General features: G+C 39.6%; 1 protein-coding gene across 3 annotated transcripts in view; it reads right to left on the bottom strand.

Moving 5' to 3' along the window:
• Positions 1–19,348, bottom strand: part of LOC105223352 (histone-lysine N-methyltransferase trithorax) — a 58,053-nt gene that overhangs the window by 30,414 nt on the left and 8,291 nt on the right. The gene's annotated exons all lie outside the window — the stretch shown is intronic.

The raw sequence follows: 19,348 nt of genomic DNA, 5'->3' as shown, positions 1-19,348 counted from the left end.
GATTTATTCACAAAGTTCGTCTTGAATTATTAAGAACGCCAGTTTTTGGTATTCGCTCTGCTATTTTTACGCACAACAGTATATGTACATTTGAGTATTGTATACATTTATCTGTGTAATTAGTCAGTTATTTAATGTAAATTCAAAGCGGCAATTATACAGCATTTTAATTGCTAATTTACAATACAAATAAGAGGGCAGCCACTAAACTACGACTAGACTAACTAAGCGCGATTATATATGCGCATATGTATGTCGGTAGAAATGTCTATGTGCACACTAGCACACAAATCAGATTACTATAAATAGAGAGCAATTAATGCAACACAGTGCAAAGGCGCAAAAATGAATAAAAATATCAGATGGTTGAGTGGGGGGAAAACCGTGTCTGTGCATTGTTCTAGAAGCGCGTAAGAATCGCTTTCAAGTCGAGTCAAGCACTTTACACGCCTACATACCGGCAAATCTCCATACCTATGTATATGCATATTTATACATGTAGGTAATTCAGCAATTATACAATGTATATACAATTTATTATGCACTCACACACGCACAGTTGATTATTGTAAACAGATACGCGCTCGCTTTGCATTTACAATCGCCATTGTTCTCGTCCGAACGACGAAAAATCTTGATTAAATAATGACCAGCGAGCGTGTTAAGTGGCGAACATAACCGATTCAACCGCAGAATAAATAAATAGCTAATTGTCCACAGCCCTCAAAAAACCGGCATACCAACAATAAGAATAATAATAACAAAAACAACACCACCATTGCGTTGAGCGTACGCAGTGCAACACTTTCACCACCCTGAGCGCTACTAATCACCAAAAAAACACATTTAGGCCCACTCAAGTGCCATAACCGAATGAAAATGTAATCAATAAAACGTTAAGTCCACAAATTAGGCTATGAGTGCTCACTCGTAAACTCTTGACTTAATTATCAATTGGGGTGTTCGGGCGGAAGGACAATAAAGGAAACAGATAATATAGAATTAGGAAATGGAAAGTGGATGAGAAACTTGACTGCCAGTTTTTTGTCTGTTGCAAGCCACCATGTATACAGGAGGTCACGGTTCTGGTAGAAAGTAAAAAAAATTAAGGGAAGTTGAATAAATTCACTGAGTGATGAGCAAAAGAGGGTGGCGGTGAGAGTAATGGCAGAAATTTGCATAAAAGACATGTGGGAAAATCCAGAGAGTCTCGGATTAAGACTTTAGATGTTACAAAAACTTAAATTTCAGGAAAGAAGTTGAAAGTTTTCACAAATAAATAGCAAACTATGCGAACACTGTCAACTGAATGGTTTAAATTTACTTTTTCTGCGCAAAAATTATGTTGAACCGTTATTTGAATCTAGAAATACAATACGTTGTCTATTTATTTTAAGAAAACGTCTGAAGAAACGTACATATGTTTTTCAATAGGTCCGAAAGGATTAAAGTAACTGCCTTTGAAATGAGAGACATAACCTTGAAGTCTTAAAACTGTTCGTGGAGACTTTTCGATTTCGAAATTTTGTCTAAAATACCCATTTTATCGACGAACTTGTGCAAGCTTTCATACTTTTCGAAAGATCCACTTAATTTTAAATCTAATCCCTGAATAAATGTTCTGTTTGGATTCACAGAAGCTGAGATGAAGAAAAAGGGTCTAAAATACATACTTATATATATGGGGTTTTGCTACAAGCTTATACGCAAAATTTGTTTATTTGCCGATTAAAATTGTCAGCATTAATTTCCCAAAGTTAAAAGTTCGCTTTCGTGAATATACGAGCATGTTTCATACAACAAATAAATAAGTGCCCGTCATAAAGATAATGCTCAGCAAAAGGGCATCTAATAAATACATAAATAACAGCGCTAAATCCACTCGAGTACGGTGTTAGCACAATGATCACACTCACTCATGCATACCGTACGAGGATGGCTCGATATGTTTGTGGATTTTTGAATTGAAATCGAAGAAATGAGACAACTAATAGTTGTTACCGGCGATCGTTGAGTCCAAAACCAGCTTTTCGCCTTCTAGAGGGCGTTTCGTAGCTGGGGTCGAAATAACAAGCGAGTAGCTATAAAATTGTTGGACTTCCAGGGTGAAAAGACATAAAAAAAAGATGTTCCTCGAAGAACATTGAGATACTGGGTGTTCATATGACTCTGAATCCGTGTTTACCTAAATGATTTAAAATATTTTACGATCTAGAACTTCATTCAGAACATTTTCCACATTAAGCTTCTTGAAACTTTGTTCCCAGAGGGTTAAAAACCGGGGTTCAAGGAGAAAGATTGCTTATTTTACTCAAGCCTATAGGTATCGCATAAAAATCTATATAGAAAAGAGTGGTGTTTTAGCTGGTAAAGATAACAGATGACCAGTTTTCAGATAAGGTTATAACGTCTTTTGCGGTTTGAAACCTATTTTTTGGTAGGCGACATGTTGTCATGTGTTTTGATACGAATAACTTCTTTAAGTAACTTATGGTTTAAAAGCATAAGGTCCTGCTTCTACAGACGTAGCTCACAGTTGTCAGATTCGGATTTTTGGTGTCCTGAGAAGGTTAAGCGATACGCAGGATGAAAAAAAAATATTTTTTTTTTTTGGATAAACCCCTTAAACTTAAAGTAAACAAAGGGTAGAAATAGAACGATGTTTTGGTGAAAATATTTTACTTAAAAATGCAGTACTCTACAAGCTGCCCTCGTATATACAACAACACAAAACCAAGCAAGACATACATACATACACACATTGGGTACTACAATATATTTACTTATAATCGGCTTAATTTAATCGCATAAAACGACAAATTAGCACACAAATCAAATTGAATCAAATTTGTTATTAATCACTCGCAACAAACAACCCAAAGCCGAGCGCAGACGCGGGCGCACGGTTGCGCCAGGCAGGCAGACAGATAATGGCGATTAAAAGCGCCGACTAGAGAATGGCGTAAAAGCACGCAGGCCGCGGTGTAACCAAGGCACATACCGACACCCGCAGATAGCGACGACACGAAAGCGCATTTACTTATACACGCGCATACGCACACACACACGAGCGCGCATCACCACACACCGATGAAAGCAAGGCTGCAGAGTAGAACAAGCAAAGCGCTGAGAGGCGCGGCAGCGGGAGCTCATTGGCAATTGAGGCAAGCCGCTGACGGTCTCTCGCTGCGCAACGCAGCTGAAAACAATGCAATTTAGCACATTCCGCGCCGCTACCTCTCCGCAGCCGCGATGCGCCAACCGATTTATGGCTGGCTGTCTATCGAATTAATCAATAAAATTTCGCAAAATGACAAAAATCCGTAAAAACGAACAGAGTGTTCGCTCTACGCCCCAACAACAACAGTTGCACCCCCAAACCGCACCACGAAATCTAGCCGCAGCGCTCGGATGCAATTGCTGTGCGAAAAACACGAAATATGGTATTTGTAGCAGCAGCAGATATGGGTCGCCAGCAATGACAGCGACAACAACAACATAAAACTGACAATGGTTGCCTATGTATGTGAGTGTGTGGGCTGAAAATGTCGAGTCCCAACGGAAATGTTGTTTATTGGTCACAACTTGACAGCCACAAGTGTGCGGTGCCACATGCCTCGGCGCTGCGCTATGCTCCACACACACAGTGTGCGGACCGTCCTTCAACCCGGCCTTGTACGTTGCGTCTTTGTGTGTGTGTGTGCGGGTGTGCGCTGTTGCGTCATTGGTTGGGAATTTAATTTTGATGATTGAAGATTTCGCTAATGCGACAGTGCGCTTATTGGATTTAGTTGGTCGGTTGGTGGTCCCCAAAGAGGCGATTAGTTAAGATCTTCGGGTAATATGCGTCGGCTTCAAGTCAACCGCAAACTGTGACGCAGCGGGACAAGGCCGCGCAGCTCAAAACCATAGACATGAGCCAAAGGGTCGCCTGAAAGGCACAAATTACGTCAAATAATAATATTATATCCATCAATATGGGCGCTGAGGAGCATTGAAATCAAGGCGCGGGTGAAAGGGGGATTCATGGCAAGTTTCAGCGGTAATTTGCTTTTTGAGTTGACAGCTGCGACTCACTGCGAGTTATCTATGAATTTGTGTGGATGTAAATGTGGTAGCATTATCGGAAATTGGAAGTGGTTGGAAATTGCTTGCAAATTAGTATCGCTAACGAAGTGGAAAAATAGCGCTAACGTTCGGTACAAATTTAAATGGTTTCAAAGGAAGAACATTTGAAGGCCAATTTATAACCGTTGGAAGAATGATTAGGATTATGGCGGAGGCGAGATAGAAAAAAGTGTCGAAAGAATGTTGTAATTCTTCTTCTTTTTGTTTGTTAGCATAGGCACCGCTTACGCGGTTATAGCCGAGTTTACAACAGAGCGCCTATCTGTCCTCCTTTTAGCTGTTTGGAGTCAATTGGAGATTCCAAGTGTAGTCAGGTGCTTCTCCACCTGGTCTTTCCAACGGAGTGGAGGTCTTTATCTTCCTCTACTTCCCTCAACGGGAACTGTGTCGAATGCTTTCAGAGCTGAAGTATTTTTGTCCATTCGGCCGACATGACCTAGCCAGCGTAGCCTCTGTCTCTTAATTCGCTGAACTAAGTCAATGTCATCGTATATCACGTACAGCTCATCGTTCCATCGAATGCGACACTCGTTCTTGCCAATGCATAAAGGACTATACATCTTCCTCGGAATATTTCTCTCGAAAGCTCGTAACGTCGACTCATCAGATGTTGTCATCGTCCATGCCTCTGCACCATTTAGTAGAACGGGATCACCGAGAGAGGACTTTACTTTTGACGAAACCTCCAATATTGGCTTTTTCGCCGATCGTATTAGGACACTTCAAAAAGAACGAGTGTAAAATCATAGTTTAGAACCTTTGTATTTTTGTGTTCAATAGCTCCACATTTTTATTTGATCTTGCAAAAAAGGGATACGATTTTTCAAGATAATTCTCCGAACAAATTAGTCTAAAACAGTGCTACCCATAAACTCCGAAAGGTAAATCACCAGATCCTCGTAGATCGGCATGTTTTGTGTTTACCACATATTTATTAAAGCAGTTAGTATCAATCTCAGCAAATTCGTTGGGTTCTTCAAAGGATATTTCAATCTCAGTCTGGTGAAAGCCAGGGAATATAGGACAAAGTTACAAGATCATTCCACCTAGCCTTCCTTCATACAGCTTTAATTAGTCGCACCGCGTGTGAACTAAATCTAATTGTTCAGAGGGCCACTTACGGTTCACTCTAGGTCAGAAGTATTTCGCAGTTCGCACATGTTCTGATTGTTGAGCAGCACTTGCTGGGCTCACTGGAGATCGAAAGTTGCAACACCAAAACGTAGGAAGACTTCGGAAAACCGACTCGTTTTCAAAGGGATGAAATTAGGGGAAGGATGACCTGCCTAGTAAGCTCAACGGCTCTGCGGTTTCTAGCGATTCCGCTGTGACCGGACACCTATACAAGTCCAATATGGAAATAGCTCGAGGCTGTTGCTAATGAGGCCATGCACTTCTTGACAAAAGTATACTCTGTTTTCGTTCCAAAGAATTGATGCGCGTAGATTTTTTACATCGAAGATTCACATGGGGGGACCGTAACGAAATTTATCTCCTATGAGAGAAGCGCGCCGTAACGCTGCGCACATTGTTGGAAACGTTATGCACCATATGCGTGATGAATTCGTTGTCAGCACGATCAAACATGAAAACAAATAAATTATAAAAGTAAATAAATGCATAAAAACGTGTTCGGCCCCCAATGACTTTACATAAATAAAAGTTGTTCTTTGAATTGCCAATGGACGGTGAAGTGTTGAAAACTGCGCAGGCGTGAAATGCAAGATATACCCGAATACCCGGTGGCACAATACGCAGCCACCGCGTTGCCTGTCATTAATTGTTTTTCTTTTTAATTACACTTTCCTACGCAGACCACGCAACGCCACAGCTATGAAGCCACGAAGCCACTTGTTTGGTTATTCACGCTTTCCAAATTCTTCGTTAGTTTTACTTATCTGCCTCGTGTTTGTTTTGCTTTGTTGTCTTTTACGGATAATATGACTTAGCAAGATTTATTTATAAAAGTCTTTTGACTTGGGGAGCGCTTTTACATTGTGTGGCCAGCCAGAAAGAGCCATTTACTGATGAACAAAGAGTGTCTAAATGAGCGAATGACTTTAAGCGCTTAGAATTGGGCAGATGTAGATTGAGTTTTAGCTGTGATGTGGTTATTTTAATGAAGTGCCCGAATTAGTTGACAATACAACATTTGAATAACAAAAACAAAACATTGATAAACCGGTCTAAAAGAACCGGAGGTGAATTTAAGAACGCAAAAACGCCCAAGTGTGAAATATTAATGAAAATGGAATGAAGACTTTAATGCCGGTCAAGCTTTGTGCGTAAAAAAGTATTGCCTACATTTAGGCTGATATCAGAAATCATCAATACAAATGAGTTTATTGCTTACATTTTCGTGTCCGACTTAAATTGAATAGGACGAAGATCTGTGAATTGAAATGAAGACCCAAATGTCAAATGTAGAAGTGTAAGGCTCTTATCATAAATTCGATAGAAATATTGTGAGCTTTTACAGCAACATTAATCCGAGTTGCTTTGTGCTTTTAAAAGCTATTATGTCTGTTCACAGATTAAGGAGTGCCCCAATCAATTGGTTTAGTATATCAATATGGAATTTGTTCAGATAAACCTTACTTTGGAGCAGTATTTTTAAGGCCGATAAGTTCCAATATCAGTAGCTACTGGGAATATTTGATCTGACCAGTGAAATATAGCTCTCTGTAAGACAACGAGTTAGAGTAGAAAGGGATTACGTACATATGTACGATCTGGGAATCCAAAACTGAATCTATTCTTTATTCGAAATTAAACTTCCAATACAACACGTATCGCATTACAGCTCTCCAAGTAAACTTTTCAGGCGCGAGAAATGAGTAAAACATATGAGTTCCCCGGTTACCGAGTATAATTGTAAAAATCTAATTTAATTTTAGCTCGACTGAGAGAAAAGCAAATAGCAACGTCACAACACTTGCTTGAGATGCTAGAAAGTTGTCTGAGAATGCATAAATAAGGGGCCTATAACAGCCGGAGATTAACGATGAAGAAGCTAATGTAACGACGAAATGCGTGAGGGTTTTCTTAGATATATGTATGTATATAAAGTTAGGTTGAACTGGTAGGCCAATAAGACACGCATAGACCAGTTTTGGTGCTTTGTGCTTGACGCGAACAGACTTAACAGACTCTGCGGCCTCACGATCGATATCTCTTCCAGTGTATTATACTGTAGGGACCCCAGATGCTTACAGCGTAGTCTTGTCATTGCGGGACAATGCTCCACTATTTCCGTGGTGCCTGCCCTAAACATTTCCTGCAGCATTTTCGATCTGGACATGTATAATGAAATTTAATGATTTTGCTTATTAAAACATAAAATATAACTTTTTGCATCAAGCAGGAGAGGACTTCTGCTGTGAGCTTGAATAATCAATAATAATCTCCTTGACGACCTGAACTTGAAAAGTGAATCTGATGGAATCGCTTTTCTGGAGAATTTAAGCCAGGTCACTTAGATTAGATTCCCAAGCCATGGAAGAGGAAAAAAGAACTCGATTTCATTCGAAAATTTGCTTATTTCTTCCGAGTATAAGATGTACTAGGCTGTAGTAAAATATATAGAAGACCCTTTAAGGTTGCAGTTTTATTTTTCTCCGTTTGATAATCTCAAACATATTTGCGAATTTTCCAGCCAGTTGACTCACTTTATTGATTCAAGAGCTTACTTAAGCTGCCGTAAAATAACTGTGCTTTCCAACAGCAACGAATACCCTCTTCTCGTAATAAGCAAATTCAATCAACTTTACAAGAGTCAAAAATCATCGATTTAATATGCTTACGCCACTTAAAACGCTTTAGCTATACTACCAACCACCGAAATGAGAAAAAAATAGTAATAAATTGGTACACAGATTTCGTTACCCAAGTCCTTTTTCAATAACTCGAACCATTCGACTGGAAACAATGTGCCACTGTGACTCATTGAAGCCAAGCAAAGAACTCGACATACTTGAAACGCAGCCGAAAAAACTCGAAATTTGTAAAAAATCAATTCGCTAAACTACTGCAACGTCACACACTGCAGTCTGCAACAAAGGCAGCAACAGCATTTAATAAGTTTTTGCATGAACGCTCCCCGCGTCACATAATCGTATGTAAAAATTTGCAAAACCCAACCGAGCAATCCTGCTTTTTTCCGCCAATCGACCATTACACGAATGTGAGTGACAAAGAGAGCGGCGCGCTGATTTGCGCTCACTCGCCGATGTGTGCTCGCTGCTCGTACGTATGTATGTAGAGCGGTAGCTACGCGTTTGGTTGGGGGGTTAGCGCTTTGAGGGCAATTTATGGCCATTATTGCCACCACTCGAACTGAAATCAATTTGAAATCGTCAAACATCAAACGGCTAAACACCAACCCAAGGCAATATGTGGCGTTGATGGTGCCGACGACGATGACAACGACATGGGTAAACAGGAGCACAAAAGGTAGACGCAAAAATACATGCCTGCGAATGAGTGCGCATACACGGGAAATTTTATGAAAAATGCAAATATTAAGAAATCAAATCGAAAGCAGCGCGAAACGAATTGAAAGTGAGTAAGAAAGCCGAAGTTTGCGAGCCAGTCCACTTTGTGTACCCAATACGATGTTGGCGGTGGTTGTAATTGATACGAGAAATATTTTTAATTTTAATCCTAATCTAATTGGGCGATCAGGACTCTACTTTTATTTTGGATAGGACTTTGAGTTTGTGGAATTTATGTGGTATCAACACCGATTCTGATGCAAGTCGTGGAATGTAGTGGGACTTATGTGAAGCCAATACCCTCGCTACGTAGGTGCTTTTGGTTATGGAAATCAGGACCCCTCTTTGTATTTGGGAGAAGAATTTGAGTTTGTGGAACCTCTGTGGTATCAACAGATTTTCTGTGTACGAAAGGCTCTGGTGCAAGTCGTGGAATATAGTGTCAGTGTAGGGTTGTGTAGGAAAGGGCTTAGGGCTTGTGGTACCTATATGGAAAAACTAACTACAGTATGTATAATAGTAAAGATTATGTTGCTAGTTATGGAATGTAGAAATGCGGACTTAACTCAGTGATTTGCTGGTATGGTTTTAGAAGGTCATTTGTTTTCAGAAGCTCTCAATCCATGTTATCTCGCGTTTATTATATTAGGAACATATTCAGATATTGGATAGTAATTTATATCGGTATTCTGCTTGTCACGATTGTCTCATGTCTCCTGACTAACAGAGTCACTAAATTACGATTGTGACAATTAGAGACATGAGACAATCGTTACAAGCAGAATACCGATATTAGTCTACTCTCCATCACTTTGTACCATTGGTTGGAAAAAAACTATAATACCGTAACTAACAACGCTCGGGTATAACATAAAATGTTTGAAACGTGAAGTAGACACTGAGGTCGAGACAAATCGGGCGCGTCAGCGATGGATGGTTGTATGTACATACATATGTATGCCAAAATGAGTTTCAGTCTACAAGCGCAAATTACAAGTAATTGCGTAGATTAGCGTGTAGGATGCTAATGTACGATAAATTGAATGAAAAGGTGCGATATAAAATAAATATTTATCACTAGTGAACACCAACAAAAACAAATGTAACGACAAGTCGACAACTCAATGAGCAGAATGAGCCAAACTAGGTAAAAAGCGAACTCACAAGTTTTGCTCACTCTTACGAGTAAGCCAACAAAATAAACGAGGAGATATACTTAAATGCGTCAACGAGCCGAGCCATTTAACCACGAACCATCAAACCATGAAATGACCAAGCCAACCGAGGCACCATAAACAGATGGTAACTAAGTGCTAGGCGGCTGAATTTATGTCACTCTCTAGGCAACTGCAAGTTGTGGAGCTGGTGGGGGTGTTTGCACGAAATAATTGCCTAAAGCGTGTCGGTAGCGATTATTAAAGGACACACGTAGTCGAAAAGTTTTGATTAAGGATCATATTGCTTTGATGTGGGGCGTGAGAGGTGCATTAAGCAGGTAGATAATAGTCAAACAGGAAGGCAAATTGGCAGCCACGCAAGCTGGCGCTCTAAATAAACTGGCACAGAGTGGCAAAGCGGAAAGTCGTTAGCTGCAGACGCGGCTTAAGTGGTTGTCTGCTTTGGATGAGGGTGGTAATTGAACGGCTGCGGTCATTTGCAGAAGCCAAACGCATACATACATACGTACATGGTATGTGAAAGTGACAATGTTTGGGACCAAATTATGGCATGGACAATGGTCCATTGTCTGGTGGTTGCCGTATTGTTGCTGGAATTTTTGTAATCAAGACTTTTTGAGCGTAAAATCTGCAGGGTTATATAATAGGATTTATTTTAACAATAACATACAGACGCTTTGGGCGGTTTATACGTACGTCCATTGCCTAGTTATTATCTAAATTGGGCTCAATCATGAACAGTGTTGCAAATTGCGAAAGCGAAGATTATATTAAAATCATCCTCAAATAAGACATATCTGACATAAACTCAACGGAAGAGATTAAATTTAGGTATTAGGTACAGAAAAGGGGTGGGCTGATTACACAAACTTTTACTTCATACACTGATCGACATATTTCTCATAAGTTAGGGTAATGATGGGAATTTGGATATTTCGTGGACCAATGTATGTATTTTTGGCATTAAACTATTGTATAACCAGTATTATACTTTCAGTTGATTTTACCAAGATATCTTACATATTGACCGATTTAACGGGTGATCCAAATAGAGGTACTTTTCTAATAACTTTTTTATAAAGTGTTCAACTTTATTACAAAAATTCACGTTCTGTAAAGAATGTGTTTCGCGTGCGTTGACTTATGGTCAACATAATCGGCCTTATGAACGTACTATTCCCACCATCATCATCCAACTTGAGACCCAGCATTCATTATTGGATAATATGAAAAGTTCCAAGAAGATCCGATGTTGTCGAGCCAAATTTTATTCATCAATGAGGACCATTTCTGGCTCAATGAATATGTAAACAAGCAAAATTGTCGCATTTAGGACGAAGAACAGCCTGAAAAGATTCAAGAACTGCCATTTCATACAGAAAAAACAACGGTGTCATGAGGTTTCTGAACCGGTGGAATCATTCATATTTCCATATTCCTTCAGAAATGATGCCGGTGAGAACGTAAGCAGTCAATGGCCATCGTTGTCGCTCCATGATTATCGACTATTTGATGCCTGAAATTAAAGTTCGTGATCTCAGCGACATTTTGGTTTCAATAAGACGGCGCCATTTCTCCCACATCGCATCAATCAATGGATTTATTAAGAGAACCCTTCGGTGAGCAGATAATTTCACGTTTTGGGCCGGTCGATTGGTGTGATATCACACTGTGGGGATATGTAAAGTCTAAAGTTTATGCGGATAATCCTGCTCCGAACCAGTCCTTGGAGGACAACATCACGTGTGTCATTCGCAGTTACGGGTCGAAATACTCCAACGAGCCTTCGGAAATTGGACTCAAGGGTTCTTCTTAGGTCCATCTTAGGCGTAGCCGAGGCCATCGTTTGAAAGAGATGATCATAAAAAAATGCCAAAGAATGTTCTTTCGAATGATAATAAAGATTCCCCATTACATTTGTAATATCTGTGTTTTTCTTAGTGGGGAACATCGAAATGGATCACCATTTATACAGAGGATAAGGAAATTATTGATCCGATTCAACCCATTTTTGACATACAGACATACTATTATCAGAAAAGGATTCCTTCAAAATTTCAATTATATGCAAATTGGTCGAAAGTCAAATAAAGGTTTGAACAGTTTTGGTTCCATTTGGAACTAGGAACTTCTGGAAAGTGAAGGAATCAGATGGAATTTAAAGTTTTGTTACATTGGAAGTAGGCGTGGCTGTAGTCCGATTTCGATAAATTTCACACTGTAACATAGAAAAATGTTATGTACCGAATTTGGTTGAAATCGGTCGAAAAGGTCCCGACACCACCCACTTTTTAAAACTTTTTTTTCAAACAAAGATGCCCCTCCCTAATGCTATACGTTGTATTAAATAACAGCTTTAAATCATATTGTGGTACTTTATAGCTTTTTGATGAATGGCGCTTTGTGGCCGCGGCAATGGTCCGATTCCACCCATCTGCAATACCAATCTAGTGACAAGGAACATGTGTACCAAGTTTCATCAAGATATCTCAGTTTTTACTCAAGTTCTCGCTTGCTTGGAAGGAAAGATATAATTCAACTCGTCTCGTCATTTCGATCGTTCATATGTATCTCAATTAGTTTTAAGTGATACAAATAACCGTTAGGTGAACAAAACCAGCAACAAGATAAAAAGAGTACAAAAATTACAAGTAGTTATGTAGTCTTAACAGTCATTCTTCTCACTATATTTGCAACAGTTCACAATATTATGCACGCCACTGTATGCTTGCAGTTCTAATCGCAAAATGTTCTTCTAATTCTGGCGGCTTTTGCTTTTTGATGACAAATATTATTGTTAATTTTTGCATTACAAACAGGCATATCGCCAAGTAAACATTACTATGCATACACAAGTATGTGTGTATGTGTGTTTTTGCACCGATTTATGTAAGTAATGCCTGTCGCTGTTGTTAATGGGTCCCGCTGCGCTGTGCAAATGTTACAATTTGCTATAAAAACAATACTAAAATCACATACAAATAAAACAATAGAATGGCATGATGAAATAAAAACGGACAACAACAATAATAGCAATAACACTAACAAAATGCCACTGCAATACGCAAATGGAAACGTTGCGGCAAATAAATGCAAGATGAATATTTTCAAAGGTAACAACAAAAACAAATACATGCATACATGTACATATGTATGTTAAATTGTATGTGCATATGTGAAGGTGCGTTTGCATGTGTATGTGTGTTTGTGAAGTACTTGGCGCAGCAGCTGCTGTTGATTTAGTGCACAAAAGGAAATAATAACATGAACAATAACAACAATAACTATACCAAATAACTAGCAAACCAAATGAATGAAAGGAAAACAAAAGTAATAGAAAGCAAATAAAAACACAAGCTAGCCGAACACACCGACACACACACACACACATACACATTTGTACAAAAGCGGCATGAGAATAAATGAAATGTGTTTAATAATTTGCTACTGCGCAACATTTCCACATTTCCACTTAATTTGCACGCCAATTGGCAATTGCCGCAATGTGCCGCCCGCCGCAAGCGAATCGCAGCGAAATGAATGTGCGCAGCAAATCAAATACTCCAGCCTAACCTTTGTCGCAGCAGCTGACGGGCACCAATACCGCCGCCACCGCCGCTACTGTAGCCTCACCACACAGTCAGGCAGCGCCGCCACCACCACCAACAGCAGCAGCAACTATAAATATACACCAGGTATGTATGTGGGTGTGAGTGTGTGCAGCATTTGCCATTAACAAGCGTCCAACACAGTTCAACAATCCGGCAAACGTGTGGCTGGCTACAAGTCGCTGCCAAGTACTACTCGGCTTTTGACTAATGCGCGTTGAAGCGATTTGCGTTGAGTGGCGGTGATGGGCGATCACGGATGGCGGATGTCGAATAGCGGGTGTGGGGTCAAACGTGCGCTTAGAGCAGATACTATAACTACCCGGAGTGGTAGAAATAAATATATCAAGATACATACATACATATGTATGTGTGTTACTTATTGTTATGAGCACGCGGCGGTGTGAGGCGCGTGAGGGCATTGTGCCATGGTATACGCCAGCAACAACGGAAAAAGCAAATAATATTACGGAAGTCGGGGTGGGTGAAATGGCCGGGGTGACGACGGCATCGAGGACGACGATACGGACGACAACGACTATGACAAATGCCATGGCGACATTGACGGCTGTGTGGCTACGTTATGGCGGCGCTTTCGTCAAAAACACGGCGCCTGCCAATACACACGTACATTTTCCATAAATTGGGGTGGCTAAGTGCCGGCTTCAGCCCTGTAGCATGTGCACGGATATACAATAGTTAAATAAAATTTATTTCGATATACAGTATATAAATAGCGATGAGTATGTATGAAACAATAGAGCATATGGCAAAGGATATACGCGCACAGTGGGTTGTCGTCTTCAAGGCCACAGATGGCGTAATATTTCAAAAACACAAAAATAAATCCGGTTTGTACAATTTAGTAGTTGAGTGCCAAGCTTGTATCTAATGATATTCGATACACTGCCAGACTCGCGGCACCTGAATGTATGGTGTTTTTATAAACCAGTGAGTGCTTAGTAGCGAGGAGTTAATATTTTCCAAGCCTTCTCTATTATACAATTTTAAATTCTTGAAACCATTTTCTACAAAAAGATGTCGCCTTTGGTAGCTACTTTCAAACAAACCAGTGATTATCTGACCTGACACAAGGTTTAAAAATCTATTAGAAACTTAGAAGCGACTTCAAACTAAAAGAACCGTCCAACTTTCGTCAAAAAACTCACTAAAAAGTACTTTTATAGATCATGTTGCATTGGAATATATTCCTTGTAAAATTTCGGGAAGATATCTTGTTATTCCAAAAGTTCTCCTTTTAATTCCCATCGTTCAGTTTGCATGATTATATGCTATAGTGGTCATATCTGAAAAATTTCTTTGGATTGCACCATTATCTTAGGTAATAACTCATGTCAAATGGAGGAGGAGTCATGTGTATGAGTTCACGCTAGTGAGGAAAGTTCTCTGAGTCTCATTAACTTGGGAGTGGCCAGAAACGATTCTTTTACATACGGCTCAAGCAGCTCTCGACATCCGATCTTAGACCAAGTATCCTCTGGGTAGCCAAAGAACATCCGCTTGAAGGCGAGTTAAAGTGAACAGGCGAACCATCCCTCCCCAGGGTTATGCGCTGAGTATGGAATCCGCCAGTAAAAAACGCCCCCCAATGAAAAGAAGAAAACAGTCTAGGACGAGGCAAGGGAATGGCGCTCAGAGTGTACAGCTGCTGGCGTACACCGATGGTATTGATATCATTGGCCTCAACAACTGCGCCGTTAGTTCTGCTTTCTCCAGACTGGATAATGAAGCGAAAACAATGGGTCTGGCAGTGAACAAGGGCAAGACGAAATATCTCCAGTCATCAAGCAAATAGTCGTCGCACTCTCGACTTGGCGCCCATGTCACTGTTAACAGTCCCAACTTCGAAGTTGCAGAAAATTTCGTTTAGCTTTGAATTAGCAATAACACCAACGACTACGAGCATCTCGAGATTCAACGCAGAATAACTTTTGCCAAAAGGTGCTACTTGGGACTCAGTAGGCAATTGAGAAGTAAAGTTCTCTCTTGACGAATAAAGACCAAATTCTACAAGTGCCTCATCAGCCTCGTCTTGCTATACGATGACAATGATGAGTCAATGTTACGTGTTTTCGGGAGAAAGGTTCTGCGGAAGATTCATGGTCACTTACGCATTGGCGACGGCGAATATCGAATTCGGTGGAACGATGAGATGTATGAGTATTAAGAACAGCGGCTACGCTGGCTAGGTCATATCGTCTGAATATACGAAAACACTCCAGCTCTGAGAGTATTCGACGCAGTACCCGCCGGGGAAGCAGAGGAAGAAAAAGACCTCCACTTCGTTGGAAAGACCAGGTGAAGAAGGACCTGGCTGTGCTTGGAATCTCCAAAAAAAAAAAAACTTTTTTTTTACTTCATAAATCACTGCTGTTTAATACTGCAAATAAAAACTTTCCCTTAATTACTTTTTTCTTGTTTTATTGCCTCGATAAGTGATTATAAGCGTAAACAATTATTTTTAATACTATCTTACCATCATAAATAGTACCAATTTGGTAGTATAAACCGCAGACTTATGCACAATTACGGAGTATATAAATTTAAATAAACTCAAACTCTGCCAATTGTGTGACAATGGAAAGGCGCTGTTAATAACTTTATAACTTTTAAGTTTATAAACATTTAACAGCGCCTTTTATGTCGAAAATGGGCATGCATTTTATGGCGTAAACAAATGATAAAGGCCGAATGCGCAGCGGGAATGGCGCTGTAAATAAAAATCAAAATAATAATCAACATTAAGCGCTTTAAAGGCTTCACTGTAGACGAAGCCTCTATTAACTAATTAACTTTTTGTCATAAATAAATAAGAAATTCGCAGCGTCTGTGCACCGCGTAAGAGTCGAGGCATTAAGCTGACAATCACCGCCAGCAAATGGGGTTTTATGGATTTATAAATAACAATAATAATAATAACAAATGATATGCGCATAAATTTCATCATAAATATTTACTTGGCAACCAGACTAAATACAGTGGCTTAATTATAAATGCAAAAGATATGAGAACCAACAAATATTGTGTTATCAGTAACTGTACAACCGAAATATGTATAGTCGGGGGAAGCTAGATATGTGCTATGGTGCGTTGTATGATTTATAGCGAGATCGTTGCAAGCACCAGATTGATGTGGTCGTTTAACAAACGCATTATTTCATAAATAAATACACATATTACATATATACTTCCCTTTAGCGTTATAATCGTCACACTCGTGTCGGCAGTAAATCAGCAAGTAAAGCCGAATTGTCAAATTGACAGGTTTATGAGGATTTTCCTTTCAGTTTTTTGGGGTTCGCGCGCTACTTTAGTCACGAACCAAAGATATAAATGAAGACCAACACAAAAAACAGCAAAGAATAAAAAAAAAATACATACACATAACCTAAAATTGCCGTTGATGGTTATTTGATTAGAGATTTGTGGCCTCATGTTGTGCAATTGACATAGTAATCCAACTTTGCTGCACCACAAAATAGAGATAATTAAAAGAAAGATAAGACCAAATTCGGGTGGAATCGAATGCTAGTGACTGAGTTAAGAAAAAAGTTGCTATAATGGACTACTAGAGCCACCAACTTTAGTTGTTGCAGCGACACAAAACATTCTGCAAATAATTTCGATGAATGCTAGCGCGTTAACGAAGACTTACCCAGATAAAAAAACTGCGTAATGGTTTCGGTCCGGGTCCGATTACGTAGGAACAAAGCTCAAAGTCGCAATATTTTCTAACATGTTCTAACTGGTTCCGGAATTGTAGGCCTTCTTGGCACGAAGTGTACCTAAAATGAGTTCAAGAACTAAGCTTTCTATCATAATTTCTTGAAATAATCGAATCTCTAAACTTTTCTCGCAATAATTCGTTTGTTGCACATAGCCCCGTCTTGTTGGAATCCTATGTTGTCTGGATCAACTTCGTCGATTTGCAGCCATAAGAAGTTAGTCATCATCGATCTATACCACTCTCCATTGACAGTAACAGTGTCACCAGCTTCTTTTCGAAAAAAGTACGGACCCATGATTCTACCAGTCCAAAAACCACACCAAACTGTCAATTTAGGCGAAGGTAATGGTTGCTCATGAATAATTTGTGGATTTTCTTCGCATCAGAATTGTTTCTCATTTACAGTTCGAGCAGTCAGAAACTTAGACATCTGGCGATTGGAGAAACCGAAAATAATAGTACAAAAGTGTCACTTCCAGGTTTTGCAGTTTTTACATCAAAGTCTTATTTCGCGTCAAATTAAAGCAACTTTGCTTGGATGATCTTCAAAATCTGTAGCGTGTTATTAGCAGGTCTAGACGAAATTAAATGAGACTCGGATCAAATTTTGATGCACTTACGGAAATAATCTATAACTAACTTAGTTCTTTAGAGCGAGTATATTATTCGAGGTTAAGGGGAGAATAAGACTCGATACTCTCTAGTGTTGACATAAAACTACATTCGATATGATGTGTAGCTAAATGTGGTCACTATACTTTTTTAGTGCTGTCGTTTTAAATGTTGCGATAGGACTCAAGGAGTAAATCACCTTGTTCCAAGCATAAGGGTTTATATGAGCAGTAGGCGTGGCTATGATCACATGTAACCCAATTTTCTGTTCAATTGAGTCCATACATTATTGAATGCATTCGGTTAGGATTATCTGAAATTTGGCTCCCTTTAGGCAGTATTCGAGTATATCGTTTTATGAAAAAGGGCGTGGTAACCGTCCGACTTTCTTCATGTTATCATCATAGCATTACCAACCTTTTAAGTTTCTAACAACTACTGTTAGCTGCACAAATCTAAAATTTTCTTGAGACAACATGCTGTGGGTTTCAAAAATTGCTCTCAGTGATAAACCATTCTGCATTTACAGGTAGGTGCGTATTTGGGTTGTTTTGCTAGACATTTATAAAAACGCTTTGGCTGAACTTGATGATGAGCAGATTGTCAAAAAGCCTTATCTGCAGTGTCAATCACAGTTAATCCCATTGCTGGCGATAGCTACCGAACTGCTTCGCAAATAACAATCTACATTGTGCACATGCATTTGAATAAGTATATTTACGAGATTCGTGCGTTAAGTAGTAGTTAATCGTCCGTAGAGTTGAGTTCCGTAAGGCAACTACGCTTGGCGTTAGATATGAATCCCTTGACAAACTTGTCACATTGCGGACATGTGGAGATAACTGAGAAATGGAACAAACTTTAAATGTAGCACTGTATTATGGGTCCACAAGTAACAATGTCTGTAGAGGCCTTGAAGTTGTATATATGTGTGTGTGTGTGTGGAGCTTAGCGGGGTTGCGCCTTTGACTTGTCAGCGAAGAAATAAAGTGTAAATATGCTTTTAGTTGTTTTCCACATACCTTTCTCGTATTTTGTCATTTGTTTTGATTGCAAATGTTGCTACGCTAACCGTCAGTTAAGACAAATGTAAAGAGCGATTAGTTTATTTGTAGATAAGTACTTAGACGGGTTGTCTACGTGTCGCATTAGCGTGTAGAGTTGCTACAGTCACTCAAGGTATAATGAGCTTTGAAGGTAATCTCATTGTTACCACGAAGTTTCATGGTGAGGGTGCATTGTATGGCGTGGTGCCTACCGTTTCAAGGCTGCTTGCTGCACGACTCAGATAGAGTGAAAGCAGCAATAGAAGTTCTCTTATTTATGCGCTTAATGGTCCAGTATAGACTGAAAGTGCTCGTATGAAATAAAGTCTCTGAAGAAAAAAGATTTCCTTTCCTGCGAAACTCAATTCGGGTTGTTGTACTAGGGGCAAAGGCTATACTTTTTATTTAAAGTCTAAGTATTTAGAGATTTGCTTAAAAAGCAATCGTGGTTCTCCCCTTATAAAAGAAGTATTTATAACCAAAAACCTAGGGTTATCGATGCCGGAATTTTTTCAACCCAAGCTCACCATTCATT

Source organism: Bactrocera dorsalis, chromosome 2 (assembly GCF_023373825.1).
Source record: "Bactrocera dorsalis isolate Fly_Bdor chromosome 2, ASM2337382v1, whole genome shotgun sequence".
NCBI classification, from domain to species: domain Eukaryota; kingdom Metazoa; phylum Arthropoda; class Insecta; order Diptera; family Tephritidae; genus Bactrocera; species Bactrocera dorsalis.
The sequence above is the reverse complement of the archived record's forward strand: the minus strand, read 5'-3'. Positions and strand labels throughout refer to the sequence as shown.